At 43.0% G+C, this 17,316-nt stretch overlaps 1 protein-coding gene across 1 annotated transcript in view; it reads left to right on the top strand.

The window, feature by feature from the left end:
• The window catches only part of KSR1 (kinase suppressor of ras 1), a gene marked incomplete at its 5' end in the record, with an annotated part of 75,759 nt that overhangs the window by 16,879 nt on the left and 41,564 nt on the right, over positions 1-17,316 (top strand). The gene's annotated exons all lie outside the window — the stretch shown is intronic.

A 17,316-nucleotide genomic window follows, 5' to 3' on the forward strand; every position in this document is an offset into this window, starting at 1 on the left:
TTGATATAGTTATCTTGCACAATATTTAAAACTGGACTTAAAGAGGTATGTAATGATTGTCAGAGTCCTGTTTCCAGCTATTCTGCCATTGCTGGTCTCCAACCTATAAAAAACTTTAATCATTTATACAAAAAGTGTCCTGCACTCAAAAGGCTGATGCTTCCAGATCAAAAGTTACAACTTAATACTTCTCCACACCGCTGCAGAAGGACGAAGAACTGTTAGGAAGATTACAAGACCATGTGACAAGAGCTTCTAACTTACTTTTCTCGCATCACATATGGGGCCAATACCACAGTAAATTGGCATAATACCTTGACAGTGATAGCATACCATCAGAGCTGTTTCACCTTTCAAAGCCTGTGTCTTGCTCTTGACCCTCCTCTATCACCTTCTTCCTTGTTCCTCTCTTTGTATATCAGCTTTGCTGCTCCAGCTCTTTCAGTCCCCTCATAGCATCTAGAACCATCTCTTATTTAAGTGTTTCTTCCTTTTGAGCCATATATGTGGCAAGAAATTTCTTGCATGATTCTCTCATCTGTGCCCCCATAACGTGCGACTACTGCTAGCCATGACCTAAATAATATTCACTGTTTGTATAAAGATTTCATTTGTTCACACCTAGCTTTAAAATCTCTGCTGCTGAAATGATTACAGGAATGCTTTAAAGTCCAGTTACTCTTAAGGTCTTTCTGTGCATTTTTCAGAGCTTGAAACTTTTTCTGAGGCCGATAATGAACTATTAGTATAGTTAGGAATCAAGAATAGCATGTAGGAAAGTGATTCTACCATTACCCAAGCCATGCATTCTTTCACCGGATAAGTGCAGATGTTTGACTTTAGGACTTTAGGAAATGATGTTCAGGGAGGTCCTGGAAACCCCCCAAGAGACCAATAGACAATTTAGCAGGTCATTGTATCTCGTTGGAGATCATCATTTGTCATGAGCCCTTTGTGAAGGAAAAGACTAATTTACAGTCTTATTGTATAGATATAGTGGATGTGTCAGCATGTTTTGAAAGGCTCCTCAGAACGAACAATTGGGGTGAGAAGTTGTGTACTCTACCATTCCCCCCTGCAATAAGAGGGAGGACTGCCTACACTCACCCCATGCTCTTTTATCCTTCCTCATTCTCCAGAATGACCAAAAACAAGAAGGGAGTGTTTTTAATGTTTGTAAGTGAAAGCTGAGCACGTTACAGTCTCAGTTGAAAGGAACTGAAAGCAGTCCAGTTATTCATGAGAGCATTGCTACTAGTCACCGTTTTTCTAACCTCTCTTGGCATGTAGGCAGGGCAGACACATTGCAGAGAAAGTGCTCCTAGTCCTGATGTTACTGAGCATTTGGGAGACGGGACAATGTGGACGTTGGGGTAAGACAGGACTTAGTGCAATAAAAGTGCAGTTGTAATTCTCACATTGGAATGGCTACTACAGATGGCATGTTTGAGACAAATGGAGCCTTAGCATTGCTTATCTGGATCAGATATCTGAAGCAAACTCCTGACAGGTTATCTGCTAGTCTCAAGGTTCAAGCTCAAGTGAAACTATATAGTAGTTGGCTTTATAGCCTGGTCCCTTCCTTTCAGCTGCTATGCAACCCAAAAGTTTTTTCCTCTCTCTTTCTCCCATTGCTGTGTTTGTTGGTTTCATATATATCATCACTGCTCTGAAGCTTTGTGCAGCTGCTAGAAGAGTATTTGCCTTTGCAGCAGAAGACAGGTTGTTCTGTGTCACTGAAAGAGTGCTCCCCTCCCCCAGACTTGGCTATTATTTATGCAACATGATCTAACCCAGAGTGGCTGGGAGCCGATGGTCCAGAGTTCATTTCCAGTTATTATTGTAGTACAGAGTCAGTCTGGTTAGAGGTACTCATTTCCAGCACAGAACATATACCCTTTGAAAGCATAAACAAGCTCTAGGTCAGTTTTACTTAGCTTCATGCACAAGTGTTTCAGCTAAACAGGAAAAGCAAGCTAGAGTTGAAGCACTGCAAGAAGCTGGTTCAACAGTCATGCACACTAAATTAAGTAAGGTCCCTTCCAGTAGAAGAGATATACAAGGAGCACTAAGCTCTAAAACAGCAGTGGAAGCTTCCCTTTTTAGTCTCTAGAGATGTATTGAGTACAGTTCTTAGCTTTGCCTCAGTATGTGTTTGAACTCCTGAGCTAAGGCATAGCTGAATAAATCATGTGCAGAATTACCTTGCTAGCTTGGGAGTGAGGCTTCAGTGGCCCTAGGAGATGTGGCTATTCTGACTTTAATGGCCTGAGCAATTACACCTGCCGTCACAACCCTGTTATGGCATGTGGGGGTAGCTACTCTGGAGTTTAGTCATCCTAGCTACCACTAACTGAGCTAGCCAACTGCAGTGCTTTTTTTTTATTATTATTATCTAGGATACTACTAGAAATCCTTCATAGACAAGATCACCCAAGGCCCTGGCTTTGAAGGCAGGCATGTTCAGAAGTTGTTGGCGTGGTCTGCTAGACTGGAGATTAAAGAGGCTGAACTAGGTGAATCACTACCCTCAAAGTATGAACTTCTAGCATTGGGGTACCATCTTTGGTGTTTGTACAGTCCCAACAACAGTAATCCAATTGTAACTATAGCCAGCACGGGAGCACTGAGTTACTAAAGGTGCTTGGCTACTAGCAGTAAAGCCTCCCTCAGCTGTACTTTGCTGCATGGTAATACAGCAGTTTTTTAGATTTGAGGCTGAAAAGACACTTTGTACAGCTCAGTATCTGTTCTTGGAGATGAGACTACCTTATGGTAACTCACGCTCATTGCCTTGTTCCAGCTAGTAATCTGTATGCTGCCCCGGGAAACCGGGGGTCAGGCAGCTCGTGGAAACAAACCAGTGTCATAGGCTGTTAAATTCAAAGGCAAAGTTTAATAGGGCAGCACAGCCCGAGTGGGGAAGGGTTGCCTCTGAGCTGGACAAACAGGTCACACAGGTTTCCAGACACTCCGTCCTATGCGAGCAGAGCACCAAAGCTGCAGGAGCTGGATGCTCTCGGGTAGGAGCAGCACCAATACTTTGTAAGATCAAAGTTTAGCAGAGTTGAGGCTCCATCAAGTACTAGACTGTTTAAGCTTTGTTTAGCAAGAGTCCGTCAGAATAGTCACTAATTTAAGTTCTTTGCGAGTAATTAAGTTCCTCCTACAAAGCACCACTGATGTCATTAAATTCACAGTTTCTAACCCAAGATTAACAGCTTCACTTTGGTCCTTGCTATAGTCTTTCCTTTAGGGAGACACCAGCTTGGATATCATGATCCGACCATTTGTGCCCTGTTTAGGGAACAGAGGTCACATCCTGCTTTGTCTCTGTAGAGGCGACTCCTACTCTTCCTGTTGCCTCACTCTTTCTGTTCATGTCCCTGCAGAATAGCAGGGGGAGTAGGAAGGAAGGAGAGCGAGTCCAGTACAAAACCTCATTCAACACACAGTCAAAGAAACCCCGCAACTGAACAGCAATTTTATAGCAGAATAAAAGAGTAGAGCTTATGCACATAGCTCACCTCAGTAACTTCAAAACAAAATCAGGAAAAAGGCAATAAATAAAGCCTTTCTGCAACACCGTTCTGCTTTATATCATTTCCCCACATCTCATGCTAAACCCAAACTTCTTCAACTAGTCCTTCATTCTCATTACAATAACACTGACTCCTTCAGGGAGATGGTCCTGGGGATTCAGAGAGGATTTTCTGCCTGTAATCCACTGCAGGGAAGTCCCTCCTGTGGTTTTGGGTGATTGGCTGTCCAGAATGCTGTTCTCCCTTGTTCCTAATTGCATAGAAGTAAATTTCTCCAACTGTGTTAGATTTCATGAATTTTTAGCTTTCTGCAAACAACAGAGTTAAGTGAATGCACTAGGAGTGTGAGTACTTCTACACTAGGAAATCAGGAGTGTTTTGGAGAAGTGATTCTTCAGCTGAGGATACCTCAGGCATAATTGGAATTCCTGTGTTCATTGTACTCTAGCCTAATTGTCAGATGTGCTTACTCACCATGTTGCATGAGGGTTGGTTTGGGGATACTTGCCTGATGGGAGGCATGGGGCTTTGAGCAACCTGGTCCACTGGAAGGTATCTCTTCCCCCCTGGGTTGGAACCAGATGATCTTTAAGGTCCCTTCCAACCTAAACCATTCTATGATTCTATGTCTGAGACCTCATGGGCTAGGCTCTCTGTTCCCTTACATTGTCTCCCCACTTGTAAGTCAACTACACTGCACAGAAGTTTGCCTGAGACTGTAATGTTCCTGATTTTGAGACAGCAGAAAGGCTAACCTGATGACACACGGGACTGCAGAAAGAGAGGGAATTGGAAAGATAAGCTGTGTGGGTTTACGTGTTTGTTTTCTGAGAAGGATAGAGAGTTGACCAGGGACGCACGCTCAGTATGATTCCCACTTACTACTGACGTACCCAGCCCTAGAGGAAAGATATAGAAAACGCATGCAATCCATTGACTCCGTTTTATTTTTGAATTGTTTTAGGAGTCTTTTCTAGAGCTGAGCTGTGGGTGAGCCACTTTCTACTTGGCAGCTGAATCTCAGCTACGCTTGCACAGCTTTTTTCATTCCTGTATTTTGTGCCTCAGTGCATTGTACATGGCGCTCCAGAAGCATTCTCTCAAATTGATGAGCAAACTGGAGATCTCTGATTCCCACTGTATGGCAGAACACACCAAAGTTTTTCTTTTTTCCTCTTAAAATCTGAAATAAGGAAGCTTGCTTTACAGGTTCAGAGCATTTTGAACAGAGCGGGTTTTAATGTATTTTGTTCTTTCTGACAATCCCAAAATGCAATCTCATAGCAGGTTGTTAAAATAAAGCTGTTTTGCTATTTTAAAAGGCACTTTCAGAGAATGTGGCAAGTTGCCACATTCCAGTTAAGCAATTTCCTATAGTTGACATATTTTATTTTTTTAAAAAATGCGTGGTTTTCTCAGCCATCTCCCTCCTCCATTTTCACTGCAAGGAGGAAAAAAAAAAAAAAAACAAAACCAAAAACAACAACAAAAACCCCAAACAAACAAACAAAAACCCAAAAAAACAAACAAAAAAACCCAAACAAACCAAACCCTACAACACAGAAGCCCCCACCCCTGTATTAATACTTCTACATTTGAGGTGAGTATTCTTTGGGGAACCATGGAAGGCGAATGTCTATCAGTGGCATGCTGTGTGTTTTGATTCATTGTGTAGTATAAAGATCTTCTGATTGTAAACATCTGATCTCTTGGAAACAAATGTTAATACGGAGTGGTGGGGAATATTTGATATCAAGTATGGTGGAAATAAAAAATACTTTCTTTTAACACTTTTTTTGTTTCTGAATAGGTTACATATTTAGAATCCAGTTATAGTGCAGAGCTCAAAGTTTTTATAGCTGCATACCTCTTAGTTGCTCTGGAGAAACGTTGCTGGCATATTACATGCTAGTACAAAAAAGTGCATATGGATGAAAGAGGCATACAGCAGTAGAGAATCTACTCCTAGGAGCTGAAGCCTGTCCAGCTGCGTGACGCTAAATTATTCTTAGACTTATAACTGTTGGCAGCACAAACATCGTGACAGAAAGAAATAAAAGCTTTTATGTGAATGGTTTTTTGTCTTTTTCCCTCTTTTATATGGCTCCTCACCTGTTCTCCTCCAAGGATATTCAGATGTATTCAAAGAACCCATTGCTTTTTGCTGAGAAGTTTCAGCAGGAATAGTGCTGGTAGCAGTAGTTTGGAGCAAACTCTGCTTATCTCACCATGACAACAGAATATGGAGCCTTGGCACTAGTGACTGTAGCATACATGGCAAACTTGAATTTTTAAGAACTGTGGCTTTTTTAGAAATAGTATTTTCCTTTATGGGGGTAGATTTGCCTTTTTTTTTACTGCAGCAGACCTCAAAAGCAACTCAGTAATGGAATTTTTGGGAATCCTGCCCGTCCAGATTTCAGCTTGTGACAGCGCAATGAACGGGTAGCTGTTCAACCACATAAAGCAGCACTGCTCTGTCTGATGCAGTGGTACAGTTTAAAGTAGTGAGGCTCACTTAAAATGCTGTGCTCTTTCTCACTGAAGCAAGGGGGGAGCAGTAACTGCCTTGCTGAGTTCAGTGGGTGGATGCGTGTCCTGTGAAATCAGGTTTTGGCAGGTACATTTAAAAACTGAGTAACTGATTTAAGAACATCTGCTGAGTAATTGAAAGGGAAGAAGGGCAGGCAGGCAGGCAGGCAAGTCCTCAAGGTAGTGAGTAATGCTGTAGCTTCCTATTTTTGCGTGACTGCGCTCAGTCCTCTCTCTTATCAATTGAAGAAAATGATTGGCAGTGGCAATGTTGTAGAGACAAGATTCAACATACAGGGTTTTTTGCAGGCAGGCTATGGAAATGGACTCCAGAACGTCGAACACCGGGCTGAGGACCAGCTTGGGCAGCGGAACTGCTTGTATCAAGCTACGAAATGCCTGTTTCTAACCTAACCAAGCACAAGGCTCTTATGTCAACTGTACTGTCAGGGTAACAGGCAACACGAACAGGACCTAATCCAGCATTCTGGCAAATGAGTGAATCTGGGAAATCAGTTTCAGATAACTTCAGTATTCTTTGAATCAGGTCACAGCTGGAAAGCCAGTAATAGTCTACTGCTCATTATTTGCACTTTCAAGATTATACTGTAAACAATCTAGTTGAATTTATAAATTCCCTTTGCTAATACACGAAGGAGAAGACAGACTATGAAGAAAGGATGGAGGTAGAAAGTTTTTTGGTTTAAGACATTTTGGATTCAGAAGCTGGATACTAAAGAAATACTGCTGATACTTAGAGAATCCTGCTATTTTGTTCACTCATCACGTGATGGCTGAGCAGATGTTAAGTTTTGTATCTGTGGAGATCCTCAGAACAGCTGAGCTTTGGAAGGAGAGCTGATTTGCTCTATTTTCCAACTACTGTCTGAACCAAATATTAGGAAAGCTATATGTGGGCACTGACTTTGTGCCTGTGAGACGGGTAAGAAGCTATCTGCAGCACTGCTGGATCCTTCAAACATCTGTAGGCCTTCACTGTGTTTCTGGCCTTGTTACTCTGGAAGAGTGCTGTAGGAAGAATTACTCCCAGCAGTGTTTTATATCACACATAGCAGGAGGTGTAGTAGGGTAGGCATTTAGAGTCTTCCGTTGTGCAGGTGTGGCGTTTCAGTTTTCAAAAGCATCTTAGGGAAGTTAGTCTTTTCAGTAATGCCCAACTTATTCATGTTCCTTTTGGAAAGATCAAGATGAAATACTGTAAATGAAAAGAGTCTGAAAAAAACATGAGTGATCTTTGTATAACTACGAAGAGTTCGCTAGCTGCAGCGAAAAATCTTAAAGCTTAAGGAATGAATTTGTATCCAGCACTCAGAACTGTCAGTTCGCAGCCAGAAGAATACAACATAGAATCCCTTTGTCTTTCCCCTGCTCTTTAGGAGGGGAGTATTTCCATTACAAAATAGCATAGAGGCTTGTTACAATGGCTTTTTATTTTCTCATAAGCAGGCATGTTTTTTTTCTCATTTCTGGTCGCTGTTGCTCAGCAGAGTCCGTCCTCTGATGCAGTCATCTGAGCAAGAGATTGAGCAAAAATCCTGAATCTTAGAGGCTGCTGAACTTATTCTCCGGTGGGTAATCAGAGGAGACACTTTGAGACAAAAGGGATATAACTAAGCCCATGTAACGCAAAAGGGGTGATGAAGAAGTATTTTGAATAATGTTTCCCACAGAGACTGTATAGCATGAAAAGTGCAAGATGTAAAAAAAATTGCAAAGCTCAGCAGATGAGGGGATTGAAGGAGAACAAGTGTGTAAATACAGTTTGTAGAAATGTTGCTACAGGCTGATACTCTGGGATTTTTTTCTGAATCTTGCAGTGATCAGGAGTTCTGAGTGGAAGTGATGGCAAATGTCAGAACTTTCCTGCTCCAGAGGCCTTTTTCCAGTCCCCAGCTGGAGTGAAAAGTCAGGCTCAAATTTTTCACAAATTTTGTATAAAATAATTTTTGGATGCACATGCAAAATGCTTAAATGCTGATCCTGAACTGGCACATTTCCTTTCATTATACATTTAATGCAGAAGTGAAGTCTTTTTAAATGCAGTTTTTTATTAGAAAAATACATTTTGAGAACTTTGATTTGTTTCCATAGACCGCTTTGAAAATGAGAAACTTACCTAAATCACTTTCGTGGAAAAGGCTTGGGTTTAACAAGCTGTTTGTTACAATATGCTTCTCTTAAATGAACAAAACCAAACAAACAACAACCAAAAAACCCCACCTCCTTTTCTGACTAGGCACAGAGAGAAATGTGCTGTCCGGAGTTTCTGTGGAAATTCACAAAAGTAATGGATATTGTATCTGGCTTAAAGATGCTAAACTTGGAGCTTGTTGTCTTTGCAAGTGTGTGTGATCACTTTTCAAGGGTTGATTAAAATCTTTCCAGGCTGTTGTGTGATGCCAAATAGCTGCTTCAGTACTGTCGGTTGTATGGCCAACTGTTGCTTATCAGTCTCCTGTGTATTTTTCCTCATACAACTATTACTAGGTCAGCAACTATATTTTCCTCCACTTTCTAAGTGGCCACAACATGGTTTAGATGAAAGTGTCAGTCACAAAGAAAAAATGTTCTTTTGTGGGGTGGGAATCTGGATTCAGGTGTCTCCTCTCTAAATACTATATTTGTACTTAAAACCCCGTGTGGTTGCTCTAGGCAAACGTTAACCAGGAAAACAGATTTTTGGGAAAACAAAATGTGAGCAGTGAGCCATGGCAGCTTTCTCGCATAGTGTCTGTGAAAAGAGAAACGTGACCCCAGTCCTTTCCAAAATAGCTCCATTCTTTCTAGAAGAAAGCTAATAATTTGGAGCATTTCACAGAATAAGGTTTCTTAGCTAAGATTTCCCAGGGTGCAGAGACATAATGTCTTCAGCTCTAAGACCTGCAACCTGCTCCTACATAGACTTAAACTTTTTCTGTATAAACCTCTTCCCCAAAGTCCAGCCCAGCAGCAGTTTGGGGAAGTGTGTGTGTCAGAGGGAGGAGGGGAAGGTGGGACTCTTGAAGTGCTCAAATAATTGAGTCAAACGAGCAGAGGATTTGATTTTGTTGTGTTTTGTTTCCTTCCCTTGGTCTGCTAATAAGTCCAAGTGCTGCAGAGAACAAGCTGCTGATCTGTCTCATTCCCCAGCCAGGTCCTGAGGGAATGGAAGAGATTGAGGCTTCAGAAATAGAAATGGGTAAGATGAAAGGGAGATGGTTGGGAAGGCAAGGGGAAGAGAAATGTGAAAAAAACCCTTTAGGATTAGGGACAGCATCCTGGACAGTAAACTGCTTCATTAAAGGAGCTCCGTTCTTTGAGACCTCTCAGTTCCTTCAGACAGGACTGGGAGCTTTCAGGCTAGACGTGCAAGGTGTTGCCCCCTGGTCCCTTGCAGTCTCTGATGAGAGCTGTGGGTGCTCAGTACCTTGCAGAATGAGGCTTGCAACAAAGAGGAAAGGGAAGTGCAAGAATATGACGAGGACCTAGAATTAGTCATTCCCTTCCTGACCTTGCTGAAGGAAATGTCTGGCTTTATATGTTTTGCTGTAAACTCTACTTTATTTGTGCTGCAAGTTTACACATGCACAGGTTGTTGGTTTCTTTATTCCTGCCTCCCCACCATACAGTCAAATATACTTGAGGGTTCTTTTACAGATATGCGAGAATGATCAGTGCAATCATAAAAATGATGGAAGACATTGTCTTTAAAGGCGCTTTAAGTTTTGAATTTTACAGAGAGATCCCTGGGTCGTAACACAACCCGTATCCCAAAAACATGACCTGGTGTTTCCTCTTCAGATTATGAACCTTTTGTAATCTTTCTCCCCGTCACTTGCTGCTTTCTGGCTGCAGTCATTGTAAAACTGGCAGGGGATTTGGGGTAGTTGTTTTCTTTGTGGGAGGAGAGATACAATGGATTTGCCAAGACACTGAACAATTATAGTTATAGAGAGAAGCATAGTATTAGTGTTATCTTTGGGCTGCATTCACCTCTGTATAACTTTACAAGTAATTGTTTATCTGCAATATTTTGAGAAGCCTGTGTCGTATTAGGATCTGAGCACCTCATAAACCCCTCCCTGTTCCCCAGCTCGGTGAAGCAGGGTAGCACTGGGTACGCTCTAACAAACCAGGAACTGAGCCTTGAAGACTATAAGATGCGGAACCATCAAAGTATGTAAGCTCCTAACTTGCTATTGCAGGCTGCAGGGGATCTGGCCTGCAGTGGTTTGCTTAGGAGTGTGCAAGAAATAGGAAGGAGAAGAAGGATCTGAGCCTAGGTTTCCCCAACTATCAAGAAAGATTTATTCAGGGGTGATCTTTGCCTGGGGCAGGGAGGTGGAAGCCTTTGATTTCTTGAGGCTCTCCAGATTTCTTTCGGTGCTGTTATGATGCGAGTCAGTGTCTCGGCCAGTGTAGAATCCTTGGAAGGGATCTCAGGAGATCCTTTTTGCTGTCTTGCCAAAGGCATGAGTAGCTCTGCCTAGTCCATTTCTGACAGATGCTTGTAAACTTATTGTTAAAGACCTTGGTTGAGGGCCAAGACTCCGTTGAACTAGGCTTTGTGAAGCCTTAGCTGTTGAGGACCAGGCTCTGGACTGATGGTGATACTCTTCCAGATGGTCACCTGGTTTGAGCTGGTTGAGATTTGGCTGCATGTGAAGAGATACAGGATCTGGGGACCCTGTGGAAGGAATCGAATGAGAACAGGAGGTGCGCTTGCTTGGATAGAAGTATTCTTCATAACAGGGTAAATCCATAAGCCTGCTAAATGGCACGTGCACTAATTTCATGAGTGGATGGGAAACCTTAACAGGTCTGTAGGCCAGTTTGGAGTAATTACATCCTTCAGTATCCGCTTTGTGCAGGAGGAAGTATTAGTCTTCCTGTGCTCCATGTGGAAATACAGTTAAGCCTAATGAAGCATGGCTGAGCTAAAGAAGCTAGATGGGTGCTGGAGAGAAGTCTGAGCTGAGAGAAGGTTGAGCTGGGGATCTGATGTGGCGGCAGCAGGGTTGTGCGCAGCAAATGGTAAGTACAGCTCTTAGTCGTGCAGAGCGCTCTCAATCGTTCTGTTGCAGTTGCATGTCCTCAGGTTAAAAAGGGGGGGGGGGGGGGGCTTTCATTTTTAGTGTGCAGTGGGTGTGAAATCTTTGATATTTAAGCAGAGGACTGTTCCTGCAACTGCATTAGGCTCGGATGCCTCCCTGGGATGAAATCCTTGAAGAGAATCATATTATCAGGCACAGGGAACCACTTGATCGCGCAGTTTCATCCTTCCACTCACACTCTTAGCTGGGGAGGCCTCAACTGAGTGTTTACAGCTCTCAGTTGCTGGGATTGTGAAAAAGAAAGGAGGGGAGAGAAAAGGGGTGGTATGTGGCCTCCAAGTGACCCATAAATGATGCTGTCTGCATCATCTGACAAAGCAGAAATAACATACTGTAGTGTTTGGGCAGTGGCTATTGTGTCAGCCTCAGGCATGACTGAAGGTTCAAAGGAAAATCCATCCATCTGGTGTTCCATCTCTCCCTGTCCCTCTACCTCTCTCTCCTGTTATTTACCGATTTCTCTTAAGGCTTTTTCCCCCCCCCCTCCTCCCCCAGAGCATACCTTGTCTGTACACTTTTCTGCTGACTTGTGCTGGGTTTTGTTTTGCAGGGTTTGTTTAGCAATGCATTGAGAAACTATTTCCTTTTTTTTTTTTTATAAGTAAATCCAAAAGTCCTTAAGTCAGCCCAGACGCCCAGGTTCTGCAGAAGTAGCAGGCTGTGCAGAAGCCACTGCAAGTAAGGCTGGCACCGAAACTCCACGCACAGATCCTCAGCCGATGTGAGCTAGCTCAGCTCCCTCACTGTGGCATGCTGCAGCCTGCAGTGGTACCCCGATGCAGCTGTCCCTCAGAGTGCTTGTTCCCATCCTTGTCATCGTTCTGATTTCCTTTGCTTTTTAGAAGCTCCATCGCAGTCAGTGCTGCCATGATCTAGTGGTTAGATCAGAGGACTGAAAGTTAGGTCTTTCGTGACCTGTTTTTAGAACTGCTCCTTGACTTTGAGCAAATTATTTTTAAACCTTCTTCCTCTTTTTTATTTTTAATTAGCTGCTACCACATGGGGTCTTGTGAGTATGTTAATGTTCGTAAGTTGTTTTTTGGCATTCAGAGTAGTGGCACTGTTCTGCAAGCTGTCTTTTCCAAAGGGGTCTGTGCCTGTGGTCCAGCATAGTGGTAACCTGCATACCTGGTGCCTTTGATTGCACTTGTACCATCAGCGCAGAGGTGGATAGGAAACAGACCCAAGGAAGAGAGTGCTCTGGCTGCTGTTTTAGCAGAGCCAGAACTAGAAGCCAGGCCTCACCTCTCAGACAGGAGTGCTGCTCACTCTGCAACGCTTCCTTGCTGAATGAGTCAGCTGGGTTCAAGTAAGTGAATGTGAATTCCACAGACTGCAGGTCAGTGTCTGGCATGTATGCGAGCTCCTTTTCTCAGATACCATCCCAAATAAACAAATGAATCTGCTACCAGATATTCCTTTGTAATGTTTTATCTGCTACCTTGGCCTTACTCATATATGGCTGGTGAAGATACATGTCAAAATGTCATCCTTTAGTGGATTCAGTTAAGTTGTTTTTGAGGGCAAAGCCATGTGGGTGAGAAATTGAGTGACCTCATTTTTTAGGATACATATCATTCCTTGAAATGTTTTTTTGCATCTTTTCTTCTTTTTTTGGGTTGTGCATTTTGCTCCTGTGCAGCTCTTATGCTTGCCTTGAAAAAAGCTGTTTGAATTCCACGCTGGATTCAAGGTAGCCTTGAAGTTTGTGAGATTGTAAGACTCTCCAGCTAAATCCTGCGTCATCCGAGTGTTCCTAATGAAAGCACAGATGGGAAGGATGGTTTCCTGAGTGGTTGAACGAAATGTTCTATGAACAGGTTTGGATGAGTTTTCACTGCAAAATGAGCATATGTCATGTTAAAAGGGTACAGACCCACTCTCTCCATTTCACCAGGCAGATTGGGTTTTAAACCAGTCAAAAACAGGCATTGGCTTAGTTCTCCCTATACTGGCAAGGGAAGAGTCCGCATTGTTATAAGGTATTTTTATACCTATACACGCAACAAGCTACTCCTCTGAACACAGAGGGGAAATGAGAATTTCCGAGACTTCGGTTGCTGCTTGGTGATGCTATGATTAGATGGTGATAACAGTTCAGATAGCCGGGGGGCATTCAGATGAGCTAGCTGCTTAAAGCTTCAGTTCACAGAAGGAACAGCTCAGCGTTGGGTTGTGTGGCGTACAGGATTTGCGAAGACAGTTGATTTGTTGTTAGTTGAAGGGTATTGCAGACCGTTACTTTGAATCAGAACTGTTTTGGATGGTTGACTGAACAGCGGGCCTCACAGTGGCTTGCCCTGAAGTGGCTTGCCCTGTGTCTGCAGGTCCCTGGTAGAGCTGAGACTAGAAGCTATGGCTTGTGATCCTCCATCCATCCATCTGCTCCTGGCTCTGTGCACAGTCTGCAGGACAGACGAGGAAAACCTCAGCACTATTTCTGCGTAATGATTCTTTGGCCTTACTCTTGTCTTCTCTGGTTGGGCGCTTCGTCCTGGTGTATTTCTTTGGGTCTTCTCTGGCCCCAGATAAGCGTTCAGGCTCAACAGCACTCTGATCACAAACTGTGATTGCCTTGATTACTGCATACCAGGGAGGGTTCTGCTCTGGACACACTTGGCATTGCTGCGTTTCAGTCCTAACTGGAGAAACCAACCAGCATTTGTACCACTTTGGTATTAGTATTCCCTCCCTGTTACTGTGGTATCCAGGTGACTTACTAGTTCTGTTGTGATCGTCTTTCCAAAACCCACGAAAGAAGGTCTGTTCTTATGGCCGTTTCAAAGATGGGAACCTGAGGCAGAGCGGATAGCGACAACCGTATCTCAGAAGTGCCGAAGAGTGACCCTCATTGCTGGGCTGTACTTAGGAGCGAGCCCCTGTGCGTGCCTTGCACCGGCGCGGTCAGGAAGGTGGTGTTTCCTTGTGCCAGCCATCTGCACAGGGGCCTTCTGAGCCCTTGTTCAGATCACAGGTTTTTCCCTGGCTCTCAGCTTTCGTACCTCAAAGCAAGCAGCCTTGCATACAGAATAGCTTGCTCTATAAAAACAAAATACTAGTTCTTTCCTTTGCATGGATCAACTCAGTTGCTCCTTTTTCTCTTTTTTAACTCTGACTTTGAAAAAAGTCCTGAAGTACACTCACATTGCTGCTGGTCTCTGAATGGTTGTTGAGATCTTTATCAGCTTCTCACATGGTTGCCGAGCATGACTTCAGAGACAAATTTGGCAAGTCAGATTCTGACCTTTTTATGTTCTCTTCAGTGCTGAGGTTGCTCAAGATTTTTTTTGGTCTGACTTGGGGCTTGTCTATGTAATGGCACTGGGGAAAATAGAGAAGAGTCAGTAAAGGTGCGAAGTGAATCCACTTTCACTGGATGCCTTAAAATGACTCATCTGACTTTCCCCAGTGTCCCATGCAGATAAACCCTGAGATCAGAAGTTTTGTCTTCTGTTTCAGGAGGCAGAAATGCAGAACCTCCCTCGCTGTATGAGATACTGGTCCAGCTAGCGCAGTGTCCTGCTAGAGCAGCAGCTATTGTCTGATGCTTCGGAGAGCGCACCCTTGCCCTCTGGGTCCTGTTCTTGGCAGGAGGTTAATAGAGGAGTTCCTTCCTGATTAATTCCTGTCTGAAGGAAGATAGATGATCTGCGTTTCTCTTAGCCACATGTAAGAGCTGGGTCATACATCGATCTAATCCCTTCAAAACTTCAGCCACCAGCTTGTTAAATTGCAAGGCAGTAAGTGCTTGTAGGCTTGGAAGTATTGGTGTAAGCTCATATTTATCGTCGTTTCAAGTGCTGCCAGACTCCGTGAGATTTCATCTCCTGGGACAGGAGAAATAAGATCTGCTTTTGAACATGTGCTTGATTTGTTGATTAAATAATGACAATTGTTTGTTTTGCGTATTGCAAAAACCCCTCTTCTAAACATTGCATATGTTTCAAGTCATCAAGGAAAGTTGTAGGCATCAGTGAGCAGAACATTAAAAGGTTTGTGAAAAGGTGAAAACATGGCATTTGCTTGTGAAATGTATCACTGAATCAAACTTGGTCTCAAACTGTTGATATGCTGCAGGAATTGCAGCTGGCACTTTGGTAAAGCAAAGTTCCTATCAGAGTTCCTCTGGCTGTCCCCAGGTTGTTTAATTTCCATTCTGTGCCTTAGTTTCCCTTTTTTGTGAGTTGAAAATGATTATTCTTGCTGCATTTATAGGGTATTCCAAGATCTGTGGATTAAAAGCCTGAGAATAAGCTAGGGAAGACTTAAGAAAAATGCAAACTCTTCTATCCTCTGCTTCTTTCTCCCTGTTTATTTGGAGCAATTGCGTTGAATTCAGACTGACTGGTTTTTGGCCAAGTGTAACAGCTGCAATAGGTTTAATGTGCTTGCCTGTTAATGACTTCTGGAGTAAGATGCCACTTTTCTAAAGCTGAATGAAACATAATTGACAAGAAGCTGAGAGACAGTTGACCCCAAATGCATGAAACTTAATTTCTCTGGTTATGGACCATAACTATTAACATTCTCTGACAAATTAAGTTAGAATGTGATTTCTGATCAAGTAACCAGAGGTCAGAAATATTTGGGCTGCAGTTTGAATACTGAATTCTTCCAACTCATCCTTGCGATATCTCCTTGCTTGCCAAGGACTCCTGAATTTTGCACCCTGATGTCAGTGAACTAGCGTTACAGATGCCATTGCTTTTTTGTGCCATGTCTGCAGAAGTGCAACTGAAGAACTTGTGGATATTTGTTTTTTTGTTCACAGTCATTTAAACTCCCAAACGTTGGCTTGAGGGCATGGATATGGGTAAACTTGTATCTCAAGAGATCTGCTGTTTATTTTGTATAAATAAAAAAAAGAAAAGGTACAAGCTTGGCAGTTTTTTCCTAAACATCTTGGGCCTGATTCTCACATGTGCTGTAAAGGGCTATGAATTGAAAAGGTGCTCTAAGGAGGAGATAAATGTGCGGCCAGGACTGCACCTTGCAGCATGTGCAGTTCTTGGAGCAAATGAGAACTGGGTGTCCTGGCCATCAGCTGCACCAGACAGAGAAGGAGGGCTCTCATGGAGCACACCCTGTAAACAGCGATTTACTCCAGCTGCTCCATATCCTGTCTCTGTTCTTGTTCTTTCCCATCTCTGTGGGTTTAAGGCAGTTGGAGTATCGCTGCTTCAGTTGTGGGGTTTGCCATTTGTGATGAGTAGGATGTGCCGTTTGGCAAGCAGGCAGTGAATAGCTTACTATTGGCTTTATCTCTCTGTCTAGTTTGTGGTTGGAGACCTGCATGTTGTTTGTGGGTTTTTATGTGCGTCACTGAACCCAGAAGTTTTATTATATTCTCAGAAAAGGGTTTTGCAACAGCTCAGCTATTAAAGCCAAACCATGTAGTTTAGTTAAAAGTCTGGGCAGGAAATAACAAAATAAAATTCATCCTAGGGGAGAAGTGTGGTGCATGTAGGGTGGGAAGAGAATGCAAATACACTATTTATAGGACTAGGGAAAAACAAATTTGGACTTGAAGAGTAAATGCGAAGGAGTTATCATGGGAAAACCAGACTTGGCAATCTAAGATCCTCAGATCTGTGCTGTCGGACTACTTTTCCATTTTTGAGAATTATATTTTTGTTATATCCCAATGAAGAAGGAAAGTTTGATATTGAAATCTGTGCTGCATAGAGTACTGTCCAGCAGTATCCTTTTAGGAGTTTATGCTATGGTTGAGACTTGTCAAGTGAGAATATTTGAACCCGTATTTTTTTTTAAGCAGTACGAAAATAGTTGAAGACAGTGCCTGCTCCAGGGAGTTTATGTGATACAAGCAGGCAGAGCCACATGCAGGGTGGAAGAGGAGACAGATTATTTAATTTGCTCACAGTCAGTGAGCAGAGCTAGGAGTGGAGTCCAGCTCCCTGGAGCTGAGGTCCGTTCTCTTACTCATTAAATATGGTGCTTCTGGCGTGACATTGGAATTGGTGAGGAGAACTGTGGGGAATGCAAGAATAGTGCCTGTACCTCAAGAATATCCTTCCTCAAAGCAGCAAGCTGTCCTCGTGATACAGGATCATGTGGGGCCATACATTTTTTGTATAATTTCTTTTACTTAATTTGTGATTTTTCAT

This window comes from Platalea leucorodia (assembly GCF_965183815.1).
Source record: "Platalea leucorodia genome assembly, chromosome: 16".
In the NCBI taxonomy this organism is placed as follows: domain Eukaryota; kingdom Metazoa; phylum Chordata; class Aves; order Pelecaniformes; family Threskiornithidae; genus Platalea; species Platalea leucorodia.